At 40.0% G+C, this 27,425-nt stretch overlaps 2 non-coding genes across 2 annotated transcripts; one reads left to right on the top strand and one right to left on the bottom strand.

The window, feature by feature from the left end:
* Positions 1-415: 415 nt before the first annotated feature.
* Positions 416-519, top strand: LOC112780652 (small nucleolar RNA R71). Its single transcript, XR_003191474.1, has one exon. It is a non-coding gene; the product is annotated as a small nucleolar RNA R71 (small nucleolar RNA).
* Positions 520-8,092: 7,573 nt separating this feature from the next.
* Positions 8,093-8,196, bottom strand: LOC112781966 (small nucleolar RNA R71). Its single transcript, XR_003192712.1, has one exon. It is a non-coding gene; the product is annotated as a small nucleolar RNA R71 (small nucleolar RNA).
* Between the last annotated feature and the right edge of the window lie 19,229 nt (positions 8,197-27,425).

The following is a 27,425-nucleotide window of genomic DNA, read 5'->3' as shown; positions in this document are numbered from 1 at the left end:
GTTGTAAGTCTTGGAGTATGGATCATAATTTTTCCTTGGTGAATTCCCAATGTAGTTGGCTTGCTCCTGACTACCCTCTGCTTCTTCATGCACTCCTTCTTGTGTTGTTGATAAAGTGGAGATTGCTGCTACTTGGTTCCTCTCCATCTTCTTGGTGAGGTCAGCTAGTTGCTGGGTAATGAGCTTGTTTTGGGCCAACAGAGCATCTACATTGTTTAGCTCCATCACTCCTCTTGTGTTCCCTCTTTCGGAAGCATAGAAGTAGTCGTTCTCTGCTACTGTTTCAATAACATCTATGGCTTCCTCAATGGTCTTTTTCTTGTTCAAGGATCCTCCAGATGAATGGTCTATGGCCTTTTTTGACTCATAAGAGAGCCCTTCATAAAAAATGTGCAGCTGCACCCATTCATTGAACATGTCAGGTGGACACCTCCTTGTTAAGTCCTTGAACCTCTCCCGTGCTTCATATAGAGTCTCACCATCTTGTTGGCTGAAAGTTTGAACCTCAGCTCTCAGCCTATTGATTCGTTGAGGAGGGTAGAATCTTACTAAGAATTTGTTCACCACATCTTCCCAAGTTTTCAAGCTCTCCCTTGGGAAGGATTCCAGCCACTTGGCTGCCTTGTCCCTGAGTGAGAAGGGAAATAAGAGCAGTCTATAGGCGTCAGGATGAACACCATTAGACTTCACTGTGTCACATATTCTCAGGAAGGTGGTTAAATGTTGATTGGGGTCTTCTTGAACACTTCCTCCAAACGAATAGTTGTTCTGAACAAGGGTGATGAACTGTGGTTTAAGTTCAAAGTTGTTGGCATGGATTGTTGGCTTTTGGATGCTACTTCCACAATTGCCTGGGTTTGGATTGATGTAAGAGCCCAAAAACTCTTCTATCCTCCCCAGCATGATTTGCTCCACCTCCTCTGCCATGGTTGTGAGTCTCTTCTTCATGATGATTTTCCATGTTTTCTTCCATGTTAGGTTCAAAGTATTCCTCAAACTGTTCCTCCTCTTCTTCAGCACCAACTACACGTTTTTCTTTTGCTTCCCTCCTTAGTCTAAGGAAGGTTCTCTCAGGTTCAGAACCAAAGGAAGTTGAAGCCCCGCTTCTTCTCCCTGTCATACAACCAATAAGTACAAGCAAAGAAAATAGGTGCAAACAGTATTTGTGTCAGAATTACTGTTAGTTGTGGGTGGTGCAATATATCAAATAGTTAGTGGGTTAGCAAACAGAATTGAAAATAACAAAGAAAAACAAACGAGTAAAGGGAGAAGGGAAGAAGGTTAACTAAACCAAAAAGTAAATTATTCAAACAGAAAAATGAAATTCACAAAATAAAAATGCTCAATCTAGTGATCTTCCAATTTAATCATTGTTGATGCACAATCAATCCCCGGCAACGGCGCCATAAACTTGATGCACGAAAAACTTGTATCTCAACAAATCCCCCTTCGGCAAGTGTACCGAAGTTGTCATCAAGTAAAAACTCACAATAGAGTGAGGTCGAATCCCACAGTGATTGATTGATCAAGCAACTTTAATTAGAAGAATGTTCTAGTTGAGCGAATCCAGAATTTGGGTTGAGAGTTGCAGAAATTAAAATGGCGGGAATGTAAATAACCGAAAAGTAAATGCTAGAATTAAAGGACTGGAAGTAATGACTGGAAATAAATTGCAGAATTGTAAATGGGAATGGGGGATTTGCTCATAAAAGTAAATGACAGAAATTAAAGAGAATGGGTAAGATCAGAGATGGGGAGTTCATTGGGCTTAGGAGATGTTGCAATTCTCCGGATCAAGTTCATTTTCATCTCTTCCTCATCAATCAATGCACTCATTGATCTCCTTGGCAATCTTTAGTGATTGAATTATAATTTCTTACAATTCAATCTCTCAAATCTTGATCAATAGCCAATTCCTTGGTCAATTGCTCATGAGAAGAGATGAAGTATGGTCACTGATTATACCACATGCATCCCAAACCAAGTATTGAGAGGGTTATAGTCACATACCCATCCAAACCCAATTTGGTCCAGCATGAGAAAGCATTTCTAGCTTGATCTCTTCATTCCTCTTTCAAGGTTCAAAAGAGATCCAAGTTTGAATAGCTTCTCTTCCAAGATAACTACTCAATGGGATGAAGATCGAAAGCTTTCAAGTAAAATCAAGAGGAAAGATAGAAGAGGAATAACAAAAATTAGTATTGATCCATCAAATTACAACAGAGCTCCCTAACCCAATGAAAGGGGTTTAGTTGTTCATAGCTCTTGAAAATGAAAACAAAGATGGAGAATACATCATAAAACTAGAAATTGCAAAGAAAGTAAAATACAGAGAGTAGCTCCCTTTTTCCCAGCCTCCAGAACTCCTTTACAATTCAAAGCTACTCCTATATATACTACTCTTCTCAGCTTCTAGTTTACTCTTCAAGTCTTGGGCCTTTGGATCTTGAGTTTGAAGCAGTTCTTTTCTTCATTTGGGCTTGGCTTTACTTGCAGAGAGAAAGTGCTAAGTGGGCAGAGACTTCAGCTCAGGACGTTAGGGGTGTTAATATTTAATGAGAATATAAGTTCGAGAACGTTAGTGACACTTAACATTTTCACTAACATTCCAATGCACCCCTTTGCCTTACATTAAAACCCACGTTAACTAGGTTAACATGGCTTTTAACGTTGCCTTGTTAATCCTTCGAGAACGTTAGTGACACTCAACATTGTCACTAACGTTCCAGTGTGCCCCTTCTTGTTTCACGTTAAAGCCCACGTTAACTAGGTTAACGTGGCTTCTAACGTGGTCCTTGCCAACCTTCGAGAACGTTAGTGACACTCAACATTGTCATTAACGTTCCAATGTGCCCCTGGGTCTCACGTTAGAGTCCACGTTAACTAGGTTAACGTGGCCTCTAACGTAGCCATCTTTAGCCATCCCAACGTTAGTGACAATGTTGAGTGTCACTAACGTTGGCTCATCCTTCATTCCTCATCGTTAGCTTCCACGTTAACTAAGTTAACGTGGAGGTTAACGTGACTCTTAGGGGTTGTGTGGTTGCTTCAACGTTAGTGACAATGTTGAGTGTCACTAACGTTGTCGACAACTCTTCATCCTTTACGTTAGTTCCCACGTTAACCAAGTTAACGTGGGAGTTAACGTGGTACTTTGCACCATAGGCCAACGTTAGTGACAATGTTGAGTGTCACTAACGTTGGCTTCTCTTCCCCCCCTTAACATTAGAGGCCACGTTAACTAGGTTAACGTGGCTTCTAACGTGGCCACATATGAGTAATTGCCAACGTTAGTGACAATGTTAAGTGTCACTAACGTTGGCTCAACTTCTCTTCTCCACGTTAGAGAGTCACGTTAACTAAGTTAACGTGACTCTCTAACGTGGGCATTGATGGCTTTTTGAGAATGTTATTGGCAATCACTTTTCTTATTAATCTTGCAAGTTACCTCCCCTTTTCTTGCTTCCTTTTTGGTCCTGAAATCAAGCAATAAAGTGCATCAAAGCTCTAGTCCAAGTCATGAGTAATGCAACATAATATTTGTCACTAAACTTATGCAAAATCCTCATGAAATTATGTAAAATGCACAATGTATGCTTGAATCAAGGCATAAGTGAATATTTACCCAAAACTAGCTTATTTCCTAAAGAAATGTATGAAACTGTCCTAAAAACAGTAAAGAAAAGGTCAGTGAAACTGGCCAAGATGCCCTGGCATCAAATATCCCATCCTCTGTTTCGAATTTGCTCTAGGATCTCTGGATATTTATCTTCTTTCAAATTGAATTTAACTTCTGGGATCACTGACCTCAGACCCATTATTTTGTGGTAATGGTCTGCATGCTCTTTGGTTAAGAACCTCTATTGATTCCAAAGACTCTTTGGAGTATTCTCTTTCTTGCCTCTTGAATTGGTTTGTTTTCCCTTAGGTGCCATGATCTTGATGAGTCTTAGCTCAGTGATCACGGAAAAACACACCAAACTTAGAGGTTTGCTTGCCCTCAAGCAAAAGAAAGGAAAGGGGAGAGAGAGGAGAAGAGCCAAATTTGAATGGTGGAGAGGAGGGGATGGCCGAATGTATATTTATAGGAGGAGGGGAGGGATTTCGAAAAATTTGAAAGAGATATGACATAGAGATATGATGGATGGAAGAAAATAAAATCATGATATGAAAAAGATGAGATTTGTAATTGAAAAATATATAAAGATGTTAAATCTAAAAATTTGGTTATGCATCTAAGAAATAAGAGATGATATGATGAGTTGAAAAAGATTTGGAAAGAAATTAAGAGGATAATTGAGTTTTTGAAAAGATTTGGGAAGGATTTGAAAGAAAATTGAAAAGAGATTTAGAAAATTGTTGAATTTTGGAAAATTGAGGGTGAATGATGAAAGTTTGAAACATGTTTATGCAGAAAATTATGAGTCAAAACATGAAAATATGAAAAAAAAATTTGAAGTTGGAAACAAAATCTCCTCCCCCTGCCTTTCTGGCTTTAAACGACCAGAATGGTATCCATTCTGGCGTTTAACACCCAATTGTTGGCCATTATGGGCCTTTAACGCCCAAAATGGTACCTTTATTGGAGTTAAACTCCCAGAATGGTACCCATTCTGGCATTTAACGCCCAAAATGCCCTTTACTGGCGTTTTCTTGCCAGCAAGCTCCTTTTCTCTGCTTTTTGCACTGAATCCTTCTGTAACTGTGAATTCTTTCAATTTTGATGATTAACCTTTGAAGAAAAATGTATATAAAACTTCTACAAGTATTAATTAAAACAAATAACTTGCTAATGGCTGGGTGATGCCAAGGCATCTTAGGCTAGTTTCACTAGCATTTTTCTGTTAGTTTTAGTTGTTTTATGCATTTTCTTGAGCTTAAAGTAACCAAGAATGGTTAAATGAATAACAAAGCAATGAACCATCCAAACAGTATGATTTTGATGCAAATTCCATGAGTTTTTAGTTATATTACTTGAATGCTATGAATGGAAGATTTCTCATGAAATTTTGCAAGACTTTGATGCAATTGTTTGGATGATTTCAGGGAAGAAGAGGCTAGGCAAGGAAGCAACAAAATCAATAAAGGAAGCTTGAATATCACATGTGGAGTTTAAGTTCCAGTTTAAGCCTAAACTGGAGCTTAAACGCCAGAATCATGAAGGCTAAGAAATGCTGGAATTGAAGTTTAACCTCCAGTTTAACCTTAAACTGGAGGTTAAACGCCAGAATTAGAATTCCAATCTGGAAGCACTTCCACGTTTAACCTCCAGTTTAACCTTAAACTGGAGGTTAAATGCCAGAAGTGAGAAGGGCACCAAGGGGGGCAGTTCCACGTTTAACCTCCAGTTTAACCTTAAACTGGAGGTTAAACGCCAGAAAGGGGAAGAGCACCAGGGAGCCATTTCCACGTTTAAGCTCCAGTTTGACCTTAAACTGGAGCTTAAACGTGTTCGACCAAGTTTCTCCTCCAGGGGTGCTTTCTCCATTTCCACATTTAAGCTCCAGTTTAACCTTAAACTGGAGCTTAAACGTGTTCGACACCTCCAGGGCTACCTTTCTCAGCTTCCACGTTTAAGCTCCAGTTTAACCTTAAACTGGAGCTTAAACGTGTTCGACCTCCAGGGCTACCTTTCTCAGCTTCCACGTTTAAGCTCCAGTTTAACCTTAAACTGGAGCTTAAACGTGTTCGACCTCCAGGGCTGCCTTTTCTACCTCCACGTTTAAGCTTCAGTTTAACCTTAAACTGAAGCTTAAACGTGTTCGACTAAGTTACCCTCCAGGGCTGCCTTCTTCCATTTTCACGTTTAAGCTTCAGTTTAACCTTAAACTGAAGCTTAAACGTGCTACCACAAAAGGCATCACTGGAAGTGTCTGGCGTTTAAGCTGCAGTTTAAGCTTAAACTGCAACTTAAATGCCACTCTTGGAAAAGGTTTCTGGGCCAAAAATATTGCAGTTTAAGTTAGTATTTGAGCACAAACATTAACTTAAACTTACTCTGGTATGAAACCCAATTGAATATCATGGTTTATGGGATTGGGCCTGAAGGATTGATGAGTCTGAAATTTCAATTTATTGAGTCATGTGTCATTATTTGATTATCACTAAGTTGGCTCAATGAATGTTACAGAATTTGGATCAACAGCCTCATCAAGATTATGGATCATAAACCCAAGGCAAAAGGAAAGCAGGGAGAGGCCTCAAAGCCCAAGAAACACAACAGAAGCTCAATATAGAAAGTGTATAAATAGGATAGAATTTAAGTTAGGAGAACTTAGACTTTTTACCTTTTCATTTAGCTAGTTTTCATATCTTTGTAATTGAATTCAGAGCTATGACTCACTAAACCCCCTTTCATTGGGTTAGGGAGCTCTATTGTAATTCAATGAATCAATAATAGTTTATCTTCTTCTTCAATCTTTTCTCTTGAATTTTGTTAGAAAGCTTCTCGATCTAATTCCATTGGGTAGTTGTCTTGGGAAAGAAACTACCCATAATTGGAATCCTTCGGAACCTTGGGAAAGGAATGGAGGATTCATGCTAGAGAAGCTTTCTCACAGTGAATTGGATTGGGGTTTGGATGGATATTGTGACATGTAATCCTACCAAATTGTGGTTCATGAAACTGTGTGGTATAATCAGTGATCGAGCATCATCTCTTCTTATGAACATTTAAACCAAGGGATTGGGAATTTGTTCGTTTTTAGAGAGAATTGGTGAGCCAAGGGATTGGGATCCAATCATATAAGATTGCCAAGCAAAATTCAATGAACGCATTGCTTGAGGAAGAGATAAACATGTTTTGATTCGGAGATCTCAATATCTCCTATAACCCAATGAATTCCCCATTTCTGATTTCCACTTTCTCTTTACATTCTGTAATTACATTCATGCAATCACCCCCATTCCCTTTTAATTTCAGCAATCTAGCTTCTGCCCTTTACTTCATGCAATTTAAGATTCCGCCATTTAAATTCCTTGTCATTTCAATTTCTTGTCATTTACGTTTCCCGCCACTTTTACATTCCGCAATTCTCATCTAAATCTTGATTCCGCTCAACTAGAACATACTTCTAATCCGAATTGCTCACTCAACCAATCCTTGTGGGATTCGACCTCACTCTATTGTGAGTTTTTACTTGACGATAACCGGTGCACTTGCCGGAAGGAATTTTGCCGATCGTGCAATTTCCTAAATCATAGCATAACAAGTTTATGCGCATCAAGTTTATGGCGCCGTTGCCGGGGATTGGTTTTCGATTGACAATTCTCCAATTGGAAGTTAACTAGATTGAGCATTTTTTTGTTTTGATTAATTCAGTACAAGTTACTTGTTGAAATTTAATTTCTGCACTCTGTTACATGCTTTCTTTCTTTATGCCTTTAAATTCAAGCAACTAACTCACTGACTCACTAACTGTTTGAATTAATTCCTCAATTGCTCTAACCATACTCTTCCATTAACCAAGAGTATTTCACTTGTTTGTTGCCTGTGCTGTGTTCTTGTATGACAGGTAGGAGAGGAGAGACATCAACTCCTCCATCTACCGAACCAGAGAGGACCCTTCATAGACTGAGAAGGGAAGCAAGAGGGAAGAGAGTACTGGGAGAAGAGGAATCTGAAGGAGAATCTGAGGACAATTTTGAGGAAGCTTTAGATCTCAACATGGATAGAGAAGTTCACAACCATGAGAGAGCTGATGGAAACAATGCCATTCCTGAGAGGAGGGTTCTTAGTTCATACATAAACCCAACCTCTGGGAATTGTGGTAGCAGCATCCAGAAACCACCCATTCAGGCCAACAATTTTGAGCTCAAACCACAACTAATATCACTTGTGGAGAATCATTGTTCATTTGGTGGAAGTGCTAATGAAGACCCAAACCAACATCTCACAAAATTCCTGAGAATTTGTGACACTGTGAAGTCCAATGGAGTCCAGGAAGATGCATATAAACTGCTTTTGTTCCCATTTTCACTTAGGGACAAGGCAGCTAAGTGGCTGGAATCATTCCCAAGGGGGAGCCTAACAACCTGGGATGAGGTGGAAAGCAAGTTTCTGGCACGTTTCTACCCCCCACAAAAGGTCAATAGGCTTCGATCTGAGGTTCAGACGTTTAGACAACAAGATGGTGAAACTCTCTACGAGGCATGGGAGAGATTCAAGGATTTGACAAGGAAATGCCCACCAGACATGTTCCATGATTGGGTGCAATTGCATATTTTCTATGATGGACTCTCTTATGAATCAAGGAAGGCTGTAGACCATTCATCAGGAGGTTCATTGAACAGGAAAAAGACTGTGGAAGAAGCCATTGAAGTGATTGAGACAGTGGCTGAGAATGAGTACTACTATGCATCAGAGAGGCACAACACTAAGGGAATCATGGAGCTGAACCATGTTGATACAATTCTAGCCCAAAACAAGGTGTTTGCCAAGCAACTAGCAGAGCTTACCAGGCAATTAGAAACAAAGCAAGTGGCTGCAATACACACACAAGATCAAGAGGAAGTAAGCATTGAAGGAGGTGATTGGGAAGAGGCCAACTATGTGGGAAACCAACAAAGGCAATCATATGATCCACATTCCAACACTTACAACCCAGGATGGAAAAATCACCCAAACTTTGGGTGGGGGAACAAACAAACCCAACCACAAAACCACAAACCTTACAACCACAACCAACATAACAATTCCACATACCAAAACTCCAACCAAAGATCATACCAAGCCACACAAAGCACTTACTCCCAACCATCATATCATGGCCAAAATAATCAACCTACCCAACCTAATCTGAACCAACAATTTCAAGATCAATTAAACCGGATAGAAGGAATGCTTGCAACCATGAGTCAAGACATAACCGAATTGAAAGCTTTTAAGGAAGAAGTAAATTCTAACCTGCAAAACCAAGGAGCTGCCATCCAGAAGCTAGAAAATCAAATTTTGTATTTGTCTAAGCAAACCCCTGGGACAAGCGTTTCTCATGCTGCCAAGGCTATTGCAAGGGAAGAATGTAAGGTCATAACCCTCAGAAGTGGAAAGAATCTAAAGGAGATCTCAAAGGAAACCACAGAGGATGAAGCAAGGGAACATGTGAGAGACAAGGAACAAGGACAATCTTTTACACCGTCCGCAACAAAAGAAAAAGAAAAAGAGGTCCTGAAGCCTTATACACCTAAAGCACCATATCCTCAACGTTTGATGAAAAGTGAAAAGGATGGTCAATTCTCCAGGTTCTTGGAGATTTTCAAGAAGCTCCAAATCAACATTCCGTTTGCTGAGGCAATAGAGCAAATGCCACTCTATGCAAAATTCTTAAAAGAATTAATGACCAAGAAGAGAAGCTGGAGAAATGAGGAAACTGTGTTGTTATCTGAAGAATGCAGTGCCATCATTCAGCACAAATTGCCTCAGAAATTGAAGGACCCAGGCAGTTTCCAAATCCCCTGCATCATAGGAGAAGTCATGGTGGAGAAGGCCTTGTGTGACTTAGGGGCCAGCATCAATTTGATGTCTCTAACAATGATGAGAAGAATGAAGATTGAGGAAGCCAAACCAACAAGAATGGCCCTCCAATTGGCAGATCGAACTTTTAAATTCCCTCATGGGATAGTTGAGGATTTGTTGGTGAAAGTGGGAGATTTTATATTTCCTGCTGATTTTGTGGTGTTAGATATGGAGGAAGAAGCCAAAGCTTCAATAATTCTGGGAAGACCCTTCCTAGCTACTGCTGGAGCCATCATAGATGTACAAAAGGGTGAACTCACTCTTAGACTACATGATGAGAAATTGGTGTTTAACGTATTCAAGGCAATGAGCTATCCATCAGAATCACTAAGGGAATGCATGAGGGTTGATGTAGTGGACATTGCAGTACAAGAAACTTTTGAGGAAACAATAAAGGAAGTGGCAGAGGAGGAGTTCACCAAGGATATTGAAGTTAGTGACATCAAGGCTGCTGAAACAACCATGCCAAGCATGCCAGAGAGAGTGAAAGAAGAGAAGGAAGCACCAAAACCTGAGCTCAAAGCATTGCCCCCTAATCTCAAGTATGCATACTTGGGTAGTGATGAGAGTCACCCTGTTATCATTAGCTCTGCCCTGAGCTAAGAACAGGAAGAAGAATTGATCAAGGTGCTACAAACTCATCAAGATGCCATTGGATGGACCCTAGCCGATTTGAAGGGGATAAGTTCATCCATATGCATGCATAAAATCTTGTTAGAAGAGGATGCTAGACCCTCCATTCAAGCTCAGAGAAGATTGAATCCCGTCATGAAAGAAGTGGTACAAAAGGAAGTCATGAAGTTATGGCAGGCAGGGGTAATCTACCCCATTTCTGATAGCCCATGGGTTAGTCCCATCCATGTAGTTCCCAAGAAAGGTGGCATAACTGTGGTGCCAAATGAGAAGAACGAACTCATACCCACAAGAACCGTCACTGGGTGGAGGATGTGCATAGACTACAGGAAGCTCAATGAAGCCACCAGAAAGGATCATTTCCCACTCCCATTCATGGATCAGATGCTTGAAAGGCTTGCCGGACATGCTTACTATTGCTTTTTGGATGGATATTCGGGCTACAACCAAATAGTAGTTGATCCTAGAGATCAAGAGAAAACATCATTTGTTTGTCCATATGGAGTTTTTGCTTATAGACGCATGCCCTTTGGATTGTGCAATGCACCTGCCACTTTCCAAAGATGCATGCTATCCATCTTTTCGGACATGATTGAAAAATTTATTGAGGTCTTCATGGACGATTTTTCTGTGTTTGGAGATTCTTTTCCTAGCTGCCTACACCACCTTGCCTTGGTGCTTAAGAGGTGACAAGAGACTAACCTAGTATTAAACTGGGAAAAGTGTCATTTCATGGTCACAGAAGGAATAGTCCTTGGCCACAAAATCTCTAATAGAGGCATTGAGGTGGACAGAGCTAAGGTGGAACTCATTGAAAAATTACCTCCACCAAGTAATGTCAAGGCAGTTAGGAGTTTTTTGGGACACGCTGGTTTTTACATAAGGTTTATTAGAGACTTTTCTAAAATAGCCAAACCCTTGAGTAACTTGCTTGTCTCTGATACACCCTTTGTATTTGATAAAAATTGCATGCTAGCCTATGAACTTTTGAAGCAAAAACTTTCCTCTACACCTATCATTGCCCCACCTGATTGGAACTTACCTTTTGAACTGATGTGTGATGCATCAGACCTTGCTATTGGGGCAGTGTTAGGACAAAGGAAAGACAATTTGGTACATGTGATTTATTATGCCAGTAAAGTCTTGAATGATAACCAAAGGAATTACACAACCACTGAAAAAGAACTCTTGGCAATAGTCTTTGCATTTGACAAATTTAGATCCTATCTCATTGGATCTAAAGTCATTGTCTTCACTGATCATTTAGCTTTAAAATACTTACTTGCTAAACAAGAATCCAAACCAAGACTTATTAGATGGGTTCTTTTGTTGCAGGAATTTGACATTGAAATCAAAGACAAGAAGGGTGTAGAGAACAAGGTGGCAGACCATTTATCAAGAATACCATGTGAAGAAGGAAGCGCACAAAGCACACATATAAATGAGTGCTTTCCTGATGAACAACTCATGGTAATTCACAAAGCACCCTGGTTTGCAGACATAGCAAACTTCAAGGCCACTGGGAGTTTACCGTTGGAATTTAACAAACATCAAAGGAAGAAATTGGTAAATGATGCCAAATACTTCATCTGGGACGAACCATACTTGTTCAAAAAATGTTCCGATGGCATACTCAGAAGATGCATATCCGAGGAAGAAGGAAGGGAAGTCTTATGGGACTGCCATGGCTCCACTTATGGAGGACATTTTGCAGGAGAAAGAACAGCAGCTAAGGTGTTGCAGTGTGGTTTTTATTGGCCCACTATCTTCAAAGATGCAAAAGAATTAGTGAAGCACTGCCATGAATGCCAGAAAGCGGGGAACCTGCCAAGAAGAAATGAAATGCCACAACAATTCATTCTGGAACTTGAATTGTTTGATGTATGGGGGATAGATTTCATGGGACCCTTTCCCTCCTCATACTCAAATAATTACATTCTTGTGGCAGTAGACTATGTCTCCAAATGGGTTGAAGCAATAGCAACTCCAACCAATGATAATAAGGTAGTCATGAACTTCCTCAGAAAACACATTTTTTGCCGTTTTGGGGTTCCAAGAGCAATCATCAGTGATGGAGGAAGCCACTTCTGCAACAAACCATTAGAGGCATTGCTTCTAAAATATGGAGTCAAACACAAGGTAGCCACACCATACCATCCACAGACAAGTGGGCAAGCCGAAATATCTAACAGAGAACTCAAAAGGATCCTGGAAAAGACTGTGGGAACTTCAAGGAAGGACTGGTCGATTAAGCTAGATGATGCTCTTTGGGCATATAGGACAGCTTTCAAAACACCAATTGGAATGTCTCCTTACCAACTAGTATATGGAAAAGCTTGCCATTTGCCACTGGAGTTGGAGCACAAGGCATACTGGGCCTTGAAACTTTTGAACATGGACAACAAAGCTGCTGGAGAAAGAAGGATGTTGCAAATTCAAGAGTTGGAAGAATTCAGAGCGGAAGCTTATGAGAATGCCAAAATTTACAAAGAAAGAGCAAAGAAGAAGCATGACAGCAACATAGCCCCAAGGAAATTTGAAGAAGGACAAAAAGTATTGCTCTACAATTCTAGGCTGAAGCTATTTCCAGGGAAGCTAAAATCAAGGTGGTCTGGACCATTCCTTGTCACCAAGGTCTCCAAATATGGACAAGTAGAAATCATGGAAGAAAAGTCACAACGAACCTTCATTGTGAACGGTCAAAGACTCAAACATTACTTGGGAGATGTGGAGGAGAAGGACAAAGTTAAATATCACCTCAACTGAGGAAGCTGACCGTCAAGCTAATGACGTTAAAGAAGCGCTTGTTGGGAGGCAACCCAACCTGAGGTAATACCCTTTTGCTGTTTCTTTTATTTGTTTCAATAAAAAGGGTGAAGTAGTTTCTGTGCATTGCAAAGAATTAAGTTTGGTGTTTCACACCAAACAATGAATTCGTGGATCAATAATTCAAAGGGGAATGTGTGACTCTAAGTTTGGTGTTCCACCATAAAGATCAACTGAACACAACAACCTTTGAATTATATGAAAGGAACAACCATTCTAAGCAGTCACAGAAATGCTTAAAACCCTTAGCAGCAACTTCATTCCAAAGAGAACTCAAGGATTCAAAGCACAGAGAAGTAAGTGGGAGACTAAGTTTGGTGTTCACACACCAACTTAAGACTCAGATACTTACCCACACATAGTTGAGCTAACCACTCAAGTGCTTGAGAAGCAAGCAACTTCATCACTCTTTGCAGGAAAGGAAACAAGGATCTTAAAGCATGAAGCAACATTTAGGAGAAGAAGGAGAAATCAAATTGTTTCCCGGCAACAAAGAGAAAACAAGGAATTTCACAAGGTGGTATTGTTCCTTGATAATTCTTTAAAAGGGGCAAACAAAAGCATGCTTGTTCTGGTGTAAACTGTAAATGTTGAATCTTTCTGGAATGTGAAGTTTTTAGTATATTTGTCTGTTTATTGCTTTGAATAAAGTGAATGCCTAGATGTTTGGATATAACTCCACCTTCTTAAACAAATGTTTGCCATGCTTGTTCTGTTTCCAAAAATAAAAGAAAAGTTTGAACAAAAGTAACTTGGCTAAATTAGTGACAAATCAAGTAGAATTAAGTGGTGGTATGCATGCTTGATTGTTCAGTCAGATCACTGGAAATAGAGTGTAGAATTATCATTTTTTATGTAGAAATTGAAAACTATCTATGGATCTTGATGAATAAATGTCTTTGGCCATGAAAAAGAAAGAAAAAGAAGAAGAAAAAGCCACTGAAAAAGGGCAACCAAAAAGAAAAAAATTTGAGAAAATAAGCTAGGCACCAATGGTTTGAACTTCTGAGACAAATGCCTGTGGTGTTCATGTATTAAGGATATGCTTGGATGAATAGGTTCTGAGGAGTGTTTCAACACTTGGTAACTTGGGTTAACTAACCCGGGATTATCAACCAAAAGTCCATTATCAAGAGCAACCTAAATACAAAACATTTAGTCACACAAAGAGGTGCTGGGCACCAATGTCTCAAGAAGAAATGTGAACTAAAATGCCTGAAGTGGATATGTGTAGTGCACTGATAAGAAAAAGAAAATGCCAAAGGCTTGTGCAACACATGACACCAAGCAAACAAGGAGCAAAGGAGCTCTAAGAAAAAGAAAAGAAAAACAAAGAAGAGAAAAGTGCCAAGGACATAAGAATAACAAGAGGCCATAGCAGTGTTTGATGGATGCAATGAAAAAGTGATGATCTTACTTGATAAGTATGGAAAAGTGATGCTGCAACTTTCTGCATAAAACCCTTCTGATGAACTTCAAATGCTTGCTAATATAGCCAATGTAATTGCTTTCTGTTTCATACTTTCTTCTCAAATAACTCAGGACTTGCTTAGGGACAAGCAAGTATTAAGTTTGGTGTTGTGATGCCAAGGCATCTTAGGCTAGTTTCACTAGCATTTTTCTATTAGTTTTAGTTGTTTTATGCATTTTCTTGAGCTTAAAGTAACCAAGAATGGTTAAATGAATAACAAAGCAATGAACCATCCAAACAGTATGATTTTGATGCAAATTCCATGAGTTTTTAGTTATATTACTTGAATGCTATGAATGGAAGATTTCTCATGAAATTTTGCAAGACTTTGATGCAATTGTTTGGATGATTTCAGGGAAGAAGAGGCTAGGCAAGGAAGCAACAAAATCAATAAAGGAAGCTTGAATATCACATGTGGAGTTTAAGTTCCAGTTTAAGCCTAAACTGGAGCTTAAATGCCAGAATCATGAAGGCTAAGAAATGCTGGAATTGAAGTTTAACCTCCAGTTTAACCTTAAACTGGAGGTTAAACGCCAGAATTAGAATTCCAATCTGGAAGCACTTCCACGTTTAACCTCCAGTTTAACCTTAAACTGGAGGTTAAACGCCAGAAGTGAGAAGGGCACCAAGGGGGGCAGTTCCACGTTTAACCTCCAGTTTAACCTTAAACTGGAGGTTAAACGCCAGAAAGGGGAAGAGCACCAGGGAGCCATTTCCACGTTTAAGCTCCAGTTTGACCTTAAACTGGAGCTTAAACGTGTTCGACCAAGTTTCTCCTCCAGGGGTGCTTTCTCCATTTCCACGTTTAAGCTCCAGTTTAACCTTAAACTGGAGCTTAAACGTGTTCGACACCTCCAGGGCTACCTTTCTCAGCTTCCACGTTTAAGCTCCAGTTTAACCTTAAACTGGAGCTTAAACGTGTTCGACCTCCAGGGCTACCTTTCTCAGCTTCCACGTTTAAGCTCCAGTTTAACCTTAAACTGGAGCTTAAACGTGTTCGACCTCCAGGGCTGCCTTTTCTACCTCCACGTTTAAGCTTCAGTTTAACCTTAAACTGAAGCTTAAACGTGTTCGACTAAGTTACCCTCCAGGGCTGCCTTCTTCCATTTTCACGTTTAAGCTTCAGTTTAACCTTAAACTGAAGCTTAAACGTGCTACCACAAAAGGCATCACTGGAAGTGTCTGGCGTTTAAGCTGCAGTTTAAGCTTAAACTGCAACTTAAACGCCACTCTTGGAAAAGGTTTCTGGGCCAAAAATATTGCAGTTTAAGTTAGTATTTGAGCACAAACATTAACTTAAACTTACTCTGGTATGAAACCCAATTGAATATCATGGTTTATGGGATTGGGCCTGAAGGATTGATGAGTCTGAAATTTCAATTTATTGAGTCATGTGTCATTATTTGATTATCACTAAGTTGGCTCAATGAATGTTACAGAATTTGGATCAACAGCCTCATCAAGATTATGGATCATAAACCCAAGGCAAAAGGAAAGCAGGGAGAGGCCTCAAAGCCCAAGAAACACAACAGAAGCTCAATATAGAAAGTGTATAAATAGGATAGAATTTAAGTTAGGAGAACTTAGACTTTTTACCTTTTCATTTAGCTAGTTTTCATATCTTTGTAATTGAATTCAGAGCTATGACTCACTAAACCCCCTTTCATTGGGTTAGGGAGCTCTATTGTAATTCAATGAATCAATAATAGTTTATCTTCTTCTTCAATCTTTTCTCTTGAATTTTGTTAGAAAGCTTCTCGATCTAATTCCATTGGGTAGTTGTCTTGGGAAAGAAACTACCCATAATAGGAATCCTTCGGAACCTTGGGAAAGGAATGGAGGATTCATGCTAGAGAAGCTTTCTCACAGTGAATTGGATTGGGGTTTGGATGGATATTGTGACATGTAATCCTACCAAATTGTGGTTCATGAAACTGTGTGGTATAATCAGTGATCGAGCATCATCTCTTCTTATGAACATTTAAACCAAGGGATTGGGAATTTGTTCGTTTTTAGAGAGAATTGGTGAGCCAAGGGATTGGGATCCAATCATATAAGATTGCCAAGCAAAATTCAATGAACGCATTGCTTGAGGAAGAGATAAACATGTTTTGATTCGGAGATCTCAATATCTCCTATAACCCAATGAATTCCCCATTTCTGATTTCCACTTTCTCTTTACATTCTGCAATTACATTCATGCAATCACTCCCATTCCCTTTTAATTTCAGCAATCTAGCTTCTGCCCTTTACTTCATGCAATTTAAGATTCCGCCATTTAAATTCCTTGTCATTTCAATTTCTTGTCATTTACGTTTCCCGCCACTTTTACATTCCGCAATTCTCATCTAAATCTTGATTCCGCTCAACTAGAACATACTTCTAATCCGAATCGCTCACTCAACCAATCTTTGTGGGATTCGACCTCACTCTATTGTGAGTTTTTACTTGACGATAACCAGTGCACTTGCCGGAAGGAATTTTGCCGATCGTGCAATTTCCTAAATCGTAGCATAACAAGTTTATGCGCATCACTGGGTTGCCTCCCAGCAAGCGCTTCTTTATTGTCTTTAGCTGGACCTTTACTGAGCTTCATTCAAGCCTCCGTTCTGAGCATTCTTGCTCAAAATTGCTTTCAAGATAATGTTTGATTCTCTGTCCATTAACAATGAACTTTTGTCAGAATCAATATCTCGAAGCTCAACATATCCATATGGTGACACTCCTGTAATCACATATGGTCCCCTCCACCAGAATTTTAATTTCCCAGGGAATAATCTGAGGAATTACAAGAGAAGAAGAATTCTACAACTACAAGAGAACAATTAAGGAAAGAAAAGGAAAATTAGAAGATAGAAGATTAACTAGATCTAGATTTAAACCTAATCCTAATTCTAGAGAGAAGAGGGAGCTTCTCTCTCTAGAAACTACTCTAAACTAATCCTAATGTGTGTGTATGAGTAAAATTGAGTGAATTCCTCATTTCCCTTCAATCCTTGGTCTTTTAAAGCTTTTCCCACCAAAAACTCAGCTCCAAGTGGGGCCAAAAACCCTCCAAAAATTGCCAGGCATGAGTTCCTCTTTAAAAATCACGTGCGGCCTTCGGCGCTTACGTGCACAGCACGCGTACGCGTCCCTGGAGTATTTCGCAATCCGCGCGTATGCGCATAGTGCGCACGCGCGCCCATGGGCTTTTGCAAATCTTTGGCTTTTCATGATTTCTCCACTTTGCATGCTTTCCTCCCATTATATTGACCCATTCCTAGCCTTTTCAACTTGAAATCACTTAACAAACACATCAAGGCATCTAGTGGAATCAAAGGTGAATCAAGATTAACCAATTAAGGGCCTAAAAAGCATGTTTTCACCTCTAAGCACAAATAAGGAGACAACCATGAAACCATGATATTTCATTGAATAAATGTGGGTAACAGGTCATAAAATCTCCTAAATTAAGCACAAGATAAACCCTAAATATGGGATTTATCAGTAGTCGACCCACATCCGCCATTTTCCATTGGGCTTTTTGACCAGCACGACATTTGCTAGCCATAATGGGTATTTTACTTCCCTTATGAACCCTGCCTCTTGTAAGGCTTGTACCTGCTCTTCCACGACATGTGACCTTTTTGGGCCAAGCTTCCTACGCTTCTGCTGTACTGGCCGAGTGATAAATCCCAATTTTGTGGTTTATATTGTGTAGAATTTGGGAGGTTTTTGTCAATATTTCTCACGCTTATTCACAAGAAATGCATGGTTTTGCGTTCACTTCCTAATATTACTCCATGGTGAAAAACATGCTTGTTTTGCCTTAAAATTACCATATTTTAATCCTCTTCTATTGCCATTTGATGCCGTGATGTATTTGTTGAGTGATTTTAGGAATTATAGGGTAGGAATGGCCTAGAAGAGAGAAAGAAAGCATGCACACAAGGGAGGAACATGAAGATTTGAATTTTGGGAAAAGCAGCATTGGTGCGCACGCGCACTCCACGCGCACAGATGAATGAGGATGGCTGGAAGCAGCGCGCAAGGATGGACGCATCCGCGCGGATCAGAAGATTCCAATCGACGCGCACGCGCACTTAGCGCGCACACGTGGATCGTAAAAGTAATCAGCGCGCACGCACGCATGGCGCGCACGCGCGGGAGGCTGCACGTGACCTCATTAAAGGAAATCGTGCCTGGTGATTTCTGAGAGGAAATTGTGACCTCATTAAAGGCTGTATGGAAAAGACCCAAGGATGCTAGGGGGAAAGGGGGGATCAATCATATTACACTAAGACACACTTTTAGCTAGTTTTTTATTTTTTGTTCTTCTAGAGAGAGAAACCCTTGTTCCTCTCTAGTTTTAATTTGATCTTTCCTTGTTGAATTGTGAATTGGATCTTGTTAATTACTAGTTTTCATGTTCAATTTGAATTCCTTAGTATAATTTTACTTAGATCTTGTGTTAGTTTTATGAATTCTTGTCAATTGTCATTTTATACGCATTTCATGAATAATTTTACATTGATGATTTCTATGATTAATTGTGTTGTTTGGATGGTTGTATGTTGATAATTGTTAGTGGGTACTTGTTGATTTCAATTTAATTGTTATTTTGAGCATGTCTTTTGTTAATGCTTACCATGTGTTTGATGAATTATTTACTTTGATTATGGAGTAGTTCTCTTTACTCTTGGCCTAGGCTAAGGGAATTGGGAAAACTTGAGTCATTGGGTCTAATGGATTTGATGATTTGGGAGCCTTTAGTGGTCAATTTGATAACCATTGACGCTAACCTTCTATTAAGTCAATTAGTAGTGAGGTTAGAACTTATGGGTTGATGTTGACTGATGTGCGGAAAACGATCCGACACAAAACTCACCGGCAAGTGTACCGGGTCGCATCAAGTAATAATAACTCACATGAGTGAGGTCGATCCCACAGGGATTGAAGGATTGAGCAATTTTAGCTTAGTGGTTGATTTAGTCAAGCAGATCAAGAGTTGGTTGAGTGATTTGTGATTAACAGAAATTAAATTGCATGAAAAGTAAAGGGAGAGGGGTAAATTGCAGGAAATTAAAGAGAACAGAAAATAAAAGTGCTGAATCTTAAAGAACAAGAAATTAAATGGCAGAAACTTAGAACGCAAGAAATGTAAATTGCAGAATCTTAGAATGCAAGAAATGTAAATTGCAGAATCTTAGAATGCAAGAAATGTAAATGGCTTGAATTATAAATGGATCAGGGATGTGGGATTGCAAAAATTAAACAAGAGAGCAGTAAATCTCAACAAACAGAAACTTAGAAGATGGATCTAATTGAACCGGATCTTAAATGCAAATGAAAATAAACTTAGTATAGCAATGTAATAAGGAAATTGAAATTGAAAGATGTAGATCTCAGGACTCAAGAGACTAGATAACCAAGTCTAGATCTCACTGCCTTCTTAGATCCAAATTTAGAATTCAATTGCAAGAGATTAAAAATCAAAACAGAAGAAAACTTGGATTCAAATCTCAATTCTCCAATGGTGCAGTGAAAGAAACAAAAAGAGATCTCAAGGTGAGATTGAGACAGAATTTCCTCAATTCTTCAACACCCAAGACTCTAAATCTCCAAATAGCTCAAAACCCAAAAGTTCTCTACTGTGAATACTATGAAAACTCTTAAAGAAAACTCAAAACGAAAAAAAACTCTCTAAAACTTCAAATCCTAAGCTATTTATACACTTTCTTCAAATGATCATTAAGCCTTGAATTGGGCCTTTAGTCTTGATGGAATTGGGTTGATAGTGGCCTCCGTTGCTTGCTCTTGGTGTTGGGAAGAAATCCATTAGTGAACCGGGCCATGAACCATTCACGTTTGAGTCAACGTTTGAGGCAAACGTTGACTCAAACGTCACTTGTGTAAACTTATGCAGCTAGGCCAAGATGCTGTCATCCACATTTGGCTCAACGTTTGAGGTCAAACGTGAGCTCAAACGTGGATCTCCCCATGCTCTCTTTTTGGCCAATGTTTGGCCCAATGTTTGAGGCAAACGTTGGCGCAAACGTGGCTCAATTAACTCACAAACCATGGACTCTTCTTTATGCTAAAATGGCGCCAACGTTTGACCTCATGTTTGAGGCAAACGTTGGCGCAAACGTTGGCTTGCTTCAGGGGTGCTTTTGCTTGCTCTTCCTTGCCAAAATGTAGCCAACGTTTGACCTCACGTTTGAGGCAAACGTTGGCTCAAACGTTGCCATGCCCAGGAGTGCTCTTCCTTGCTCATATGTGGCCAACGTTTGACCTCACGTTTGAGGCAAACATTGGCTCAAACGTTGCCATCCCTTGCTCCTTTTTCAGCCAACGTTTGCCTCAACGTTTGAGGCAAACGTTTGGCGTTGGCTCTTCTCCAGGGTGTTCTTCATCTGTTTCTCACGTTTGAGTTAACGTTTGAGGCAAACGTTAGCTCAAACGTGAATCCCTCTTTTCAAGCCATTCTTGCAACCTTCTTCCAAGCTTTATTCCACCTATCATCAACCAACATTTGCATCAAAGCTATGCTCTAATCATGAGAGTTATTATTTTTCTTGTCATATAAGTAATTATGGCATAAAACTCATGAAAATGCATCAATTCATCCATAGTTGATTGAATCTAAGGAAACATGAAATTCCACCCAATTGACTTACTTGTGGCTTAAGAAAGTGCATAAAACTAAATGAAAACAAAGGAAAAAGACTAGTGAAACTAGGCTAAGATGACTTGTCATCATTGACCAAACCATTTGATGTACTTCAAGTATAGAAGTAGACTTAATGAGTTTGGTTACTCATAATTGTCATGATATGGTTATTAGACAAGGATGGTGACCCCTAATTCCCAAATCTAGCCAAGAGTTGCTTTTATCATTCCTATTTGAAAATCCAAAAGTTTTAATTACTTGACTTAGTTATAGTTACTTGCTTAGTTAAAGTAGAATCATAGTGAATGTCACTTGTTAGTTTGGAATTGCTCATGTCTTGCTTAGTTAATTGAATTAGTTTCTTGCATTGTAAGATCGCTTGTTTGTTAAGATTCCCATTTACTTTCTTGCTCATGACTCATAACCCCCGGATTTCTAACTAATGTTGAAGCATATGTTTGCCCATTCTTTGTGAGATGATCCGAGGTTTGAATACTTCGGTTATTTCTATTGGGGTTGAACTTGTGACAACCAAATCCCTTCTAAATTTGATACCCAAGCCTTGTTGTTGGTTTGGACTATACTAACAACGGAATTATTTGTGAAATTCCGAACCGGTACACATCCTTGGGGTACCATCAAATTTTTGGCGCTGTTGCCAGGGAATGGTTGCAACATATGCCTTGATATTGATTATGTGAATATGTGAATATTGTAGATAGTTTAATTGCTCTCAATACTTAGCTATAGTTTAGATTTCTTTTACATTTGTGCTATGACTCGGTCTCAAGCGAATTCTAGCTTAGCCAATTTTGATCCCGAGATTGAAAGAACTTTGTTACATACTCGGCAAACTAGACAGCGGTTGGATTATATGGCTAGTACTTCGGCCTCTCTTGAGGAACATACCGAATCACTAGGCGGTACCGTGAGTAACTTGGAGTCCACTACTTCCTATTCTTTTGTTGGCACTGATAATACATCTTTACATCCTACAGGTGAGCCACACATGGCGGAGCCACGATGGATCAATTTGCATGATCAAGGAGCTCCGGATATCATACTTCAACCGTTGCAAGCAAGGTATCATAACCTTGATCCAAACTTTGAATTGAAGAGTAGCTTGATACATCTACTTCCTAAATATCATGGGTTGCCGGGACAAGGTCCCATCCAACATCTAAGAGATTTTCAAGTTGCTTGTTCTACGGCTCGAAGGCATGGAGCCGATGAGGTGGCTATCATGATTTTTGCCTTCCCTTTCTCTCTTGAAGTGCAAGGAAAGACATGGTTTTATTCACTACCGGATGAGATTGTGACCAATTGGGATTTCTTGAGAAGAGAGTTTCTAGATAAATTCTTTACATCCGGAAGGAGATTTCGGGCATAATGCAAAGAGACCAAGAGAGTTTGTGTGAGTATTGGTATCGGTTTAAGAGGCTATTGGAATCTTGTCCACACCATGGAATGAACACTCACTTGCTCATTAGCTACTTCACCGGAGGTCTTTGTGTGGAAGATAGAAGATTGCTCACCGCTTCTAGTGGTGGTTCCCTTTCAAAAAACAAGATGGAGGGAGAAGCTTGGAATTTGATAAAGGATGTTGCCGAGGCTACACAACATACAAGGGTGAGAAGTAATCCTCTCAAGGGTGTGGTAGAACCATCCCCTTCCGAATCAAACCTAACCAAAGCACTTGGGGATATGACCATCATCCTTACACAAATACAAAATGATCAAAAGGAATACTACTCCATCCAAGCTATCCAAGCCCCACGTCCAGTTGCTCAACTTGAAGGCCCTCCTAGGATTTGTGGTTTGTGCTCTAGCACCACACATTACACCGATCAATGCCATCAAATTCAAGAGGAACATGCTCTTGTAGTAGCCAATGTGAATTACAACAACCGTCTACCTTATCCTTCTCAAGGCCAAAACAATTACCATCAAGGTGGTAATCAACATCAAGGGTGGAGAGATAATGCACAAGGAAGCAATCAAAACCAACGATGGAACAACTCTTCTTCTCATCACAACAACAACCAATCTTCATCCCAATACCACCATAACAACACCAACTACCAAGCCAACTGGTGCACGAAATTGTGATCATCAACAATGGCGCCAAAGGACTTGGAGCTCTCAAATGTGAATCACACTTTGTCACAATTCTGCACAACTAACCAGCAAGTGCACTGGGTCGTCCAAGTAATACCTTACGTGAGTAAGGGTCGATCCCACGGAGACTGTCGGCTTGAAGCAAGCTATGGTCACCTTGTAAATCTCAGTCAGGCTAATTCAGATGGTGATGAAGAATTGATAATTAAAAGATAAACAAAACATAAAATAAAGATAGAGATACTTATGTAATTCTTTGGTTGGAATTTCAGATAAGCGTACGAAGATGCTTTGTTCCTCCTGAACCTCTACTTTCCTATTTCCTTCTTCCAATCATTCATACTCCTTTCCATGGCAAGCTTTATGTTGAGCATCACCGTTGTCAATGGCTACTTCCCGTCCTCTTAGTGAAAACGTTCCAAATGCGCTGTCACCGCACGACTAATCATCTGTCGGGTCTCGATCATGTTGGAATAGGATCCATTCATCCTTTTGCGTCTGTCACACGCACAACTATCGTGAGTTTGAAGCTCGTCACAGTCATCCCTTCCCAGATCCTACTCAGAATACCACAGACAAGGTTTAGACGTTTCGGATCTCAGGAATGGCTGCCAATAATTCTAGCCTATACCACGAAGGTTCCAATCTTAGATTAGAAACCCAAGAGATACACATTCAAGCTTGTTTGCATGTAGAACGGAAGTGGTTGTTAGTCACGCGTTCATAGGTGAGAATGGTGATGAATGTCACATAATCATCACATTCATCATGTTCTTGGGTGCGAATGAATATCTTGGAGAAGAAATAGACTTGAGTTGAATAGAAAAACAATAGTACTTTGTATTAATTCATGAAGAACAGCAGAGCTCCACACCTTAATCTATGTTGTGTAGAAACTCCACCATTGAAAATACAAAAGAACAAGAGGGTCTAGGCATGGCCGTGAGGCCATCCCCAAACGTGAAAAGGTCTATCTAAGTATGAAAATACAATAGCAAAAGGCCCTATTTATAGAGAACTAGTAGCCTAGGGTTTACAGAAATAAGTAATTAATGCAGAAATCTTCTTCCGGGCCCACTTGGTGTGTGCTTGGGCTGAGCATTGAAGCTTCCATGTGTAGAGACTTTTCTTGGAGTTAAACGCCAACTTTTGTGCCAGTTTGGGCGTTTAACTCCAGCTTTTGTGCCAGTTTTGGAGTTAAACGCCATAATTCTTGAGCTGACTTGGAACGCCTATTTGGGCCATCAAATCTCAGGCAAATTATAGACTATTATTTATTGCTGGAAAGCCCAGGATGTCTACTTTCCAACGTAATTGAGAGCGTGCCAATTGGGCTTCTGTAGCTCCAGAAAATCCACTTTGAGTGCAGGAAGGTCAGAATCCAACAGCATCTGTAGTCCTTTTTCAGCCTCTGAATCAGATTTTTGCTCAAGTCCCTCAATTTCAGCAAGAAAATACCTGAAATCACAGAAAAACATACAAACTCATAGTAAAGTCCAGAAGGGTGATTTTTATTTAAAAACTAATAAAAATATAATAAAAACTAATTAAAATATACTAAAAACATACTAAAAACAATGCCAAAAAGCGTATAAATTATCCGTTCATCACCAACCAAGGCCACTCCAACCAAAACCAAAACAACTACACCAAGTACCAAGCACCACACCATAGACAACAATCCAACCAAACTCCTCCATCTTCCAACAATCAAGTTGATGAGCTTAGAGCCGCCATGGAAAAGCGAGATGAGAGTAACAAGGCTCAATTCGATGCCTTGGGCGTTCAATTGGCTAACCTCACTAACATGCTTTCAAAGATGACCATGCCAAACCAACCATCAACTCCCAACAACAACACCAACCAACCCTCAAACTCTTCTAACCTTCCATCCCAACCCCAATAAAACCCAAAGGGCGGTCTCAACGCCATCACTCTACGGTCGGGGACTACATTGGAAGAGATACCTCCAAGGGTCATAGGAGACATTTATGAGGAAGAAGTGGTTGTTGAAGCTCCACATGAAGAAGAGGTGGTAGACAAAAGGCATGAGGAAGAAGGAGTAAATCTCAAGGAACCTAAGAGGAAAGCTAAAGTGGATGAGTCCATTCCTATTCCATTTCCTTCCATGGTGAAGAAGGCAAAGAAAGCACCGGAATTTGATTTGAACATGCTTCAAGTGTTCATGAAGGTTGAGGTAACCATACCCCTTCTTGATGCTATTCAACAAATTCCAAAGTACGCAAAATTTTTGAAAGACTTGTGTACACACAAAGATAGGATAGGAGAATTGAAAACATTATCCTTGGGTAGTTCAATTTATTCCTTGATAAAACCTATTCCAAAGAAATGTGGTGACCCTAGACCTTGTTTAGTGTCTTGTTGTATTGGTGGACGCACTTTACATGATTGTATGTGGGACTTGGGAGCTTGTGTAAGCATCATACCACATTCTATCTATGTGTGGTTGAATTTAGCTCCATTAAAGAAGTCGGCGGTGAGGTTTGCCTTAGCCGATAAAAGTGTGATCACGGTGATGGGAATAGCAGAAGATGTACTTGTCGCGATCAAGGATTTGGTTTTTTCGGTTGACTTTTACATCCTTGAAATGCCTCCAACAGAAAATAGAAGCTCATCCTCTGTTCTACTTGGTAGACCCTTCTTCAAAACCTCTAAATTCAAGTTAGATGCCTTCACCGGCACATATTCCTTCGAGGTTGGAGATAAGACTATCAAGTTCAATTTAGAAGAAGCCATGAAACATCCTCCAGAAGAACATTTTGTTCTCCGATGTGATGTAATTGATGAAGTGGTAGTGGAAGTGCAAGAAGAAGAACACAACAAGTTATGCTACCCCATTGTTGAGGAGACGGATGACCAAGAGGATGAACATGAGAAAGTTGTCAAGAATGAACACCATGAGCTTGATGAAAAGGAATCTCAGCTTGAGGCAAAGAGTAAACTGAAGCCCCTTCCATCTCATTTGAAGTATGCTTTCTTAGAAGACAACCAAAGGTTTCCGGTCATTATTGCTAGTGAGCTTTCAAGTGAAGAAGAAGAAAAGCTCCTAGATGTTCTAATAAAGTACAAGAAAGCAATAGGATGTAGCCTAGTGGATATTGTGGGAATTGACCCCCCAAGTGCATGCATAGGATATTTCTCCAAGATGGAGCTAGGTCGGTTAGGTAACCGCAAAGGAGGCTTAACCCGACCATCCTCGATGTAGTGAAAAAAGAGGTCACCAGATTACTGGAGGCGGGTATCATATACCCAATCTCTGACAATGAGTAGGTGAGCCCAGTCCAAGTTGTCCCCAAGAAGTCGGGCATCACAACAGTGAAGAAGGACTACGGTGAAATGGTCACTAAAAGAGTACAAAATACGTGGCGAGTGTGTATTAATTACAGAAGATTGAACGCCGCTACACGGAAGGACCATTACCCCTTACCCTTCATCGATCAGATGTTAGACCATTTGGCAGGAAAATTTCACTGCTGCTTTCTTGATGGATTTACTGGCTACTTCCAAATTCATATTCCTCCTGAAGATCAGGAGAAGACCACGTTTACTTGTCCGTTTGGCACCTTTTCCTATAAAAGGATGCCATTTGGACTATGTAACGCACCCACTACTTTTCAGCGGTGCATGACGAGTGTCTTCTCCGATCTAATGGAGAATTGCCCGGAAGTATTTATGGATGACTTCAGCATTTATGGTACTTCATTTGCTTGTTGCCTAGAGAACTTGGACAAGGTCTTAGCTAGATGTGTTGACACTAACCTTGTCTTAAATTTTGAAAAATGTCACTTCATGGTACGACAAGGCATAGTGTTAGGACATGTAGTATCTCATGAAGGCATTTCTATAGACCCGGCCAAGGTCGATGTTATCACCACTTTACCTCACCCCTCATCTATGAGGGAGGTCCGCTCGTTTTTGGGACATGCAGGATTCTATAGGCGCTTTATCAAGGATTTTAGCAAGATTGCTTTGACATTGTCGTGCCTACTCCAAAAAGATGTGGATTTTGAGTTTGATAGTGAATGTGTGAAAGCTTTTGAAGAGCTAAGGAGAGTTCTTACCACGGCACCGATTGTGCGAGGCCCCAACTTGACGTTGCCATTTGAGATAATGTGCGATGCGTCAAACCATGCTGTAGGTGCCGCGCTTGCACAGTGCGATGGTAAACTCCCTTATGTCATTGCTTA

Source organism: Arachis hypogaea, chromosome 19 (assembly GCF_003086295.3).
Source record: "Arachis hypogaea cultivar Tifrunner chromosome 19, arahy.Tifrunner.gnm2.J5K5, whole genome shotgun sequence".
In the NCBI taxonomy this organism is placed as follows: domain Eukaryota; kingdom Viridiplantae; phylum Streptophyta; class Magnoliopsida; order Fabales; family Fabaceae; genus Arachis; species Arachis hypogaea.
This window is presented reverse-complemented; position numbering and strand designations above follow the sequence as displayed.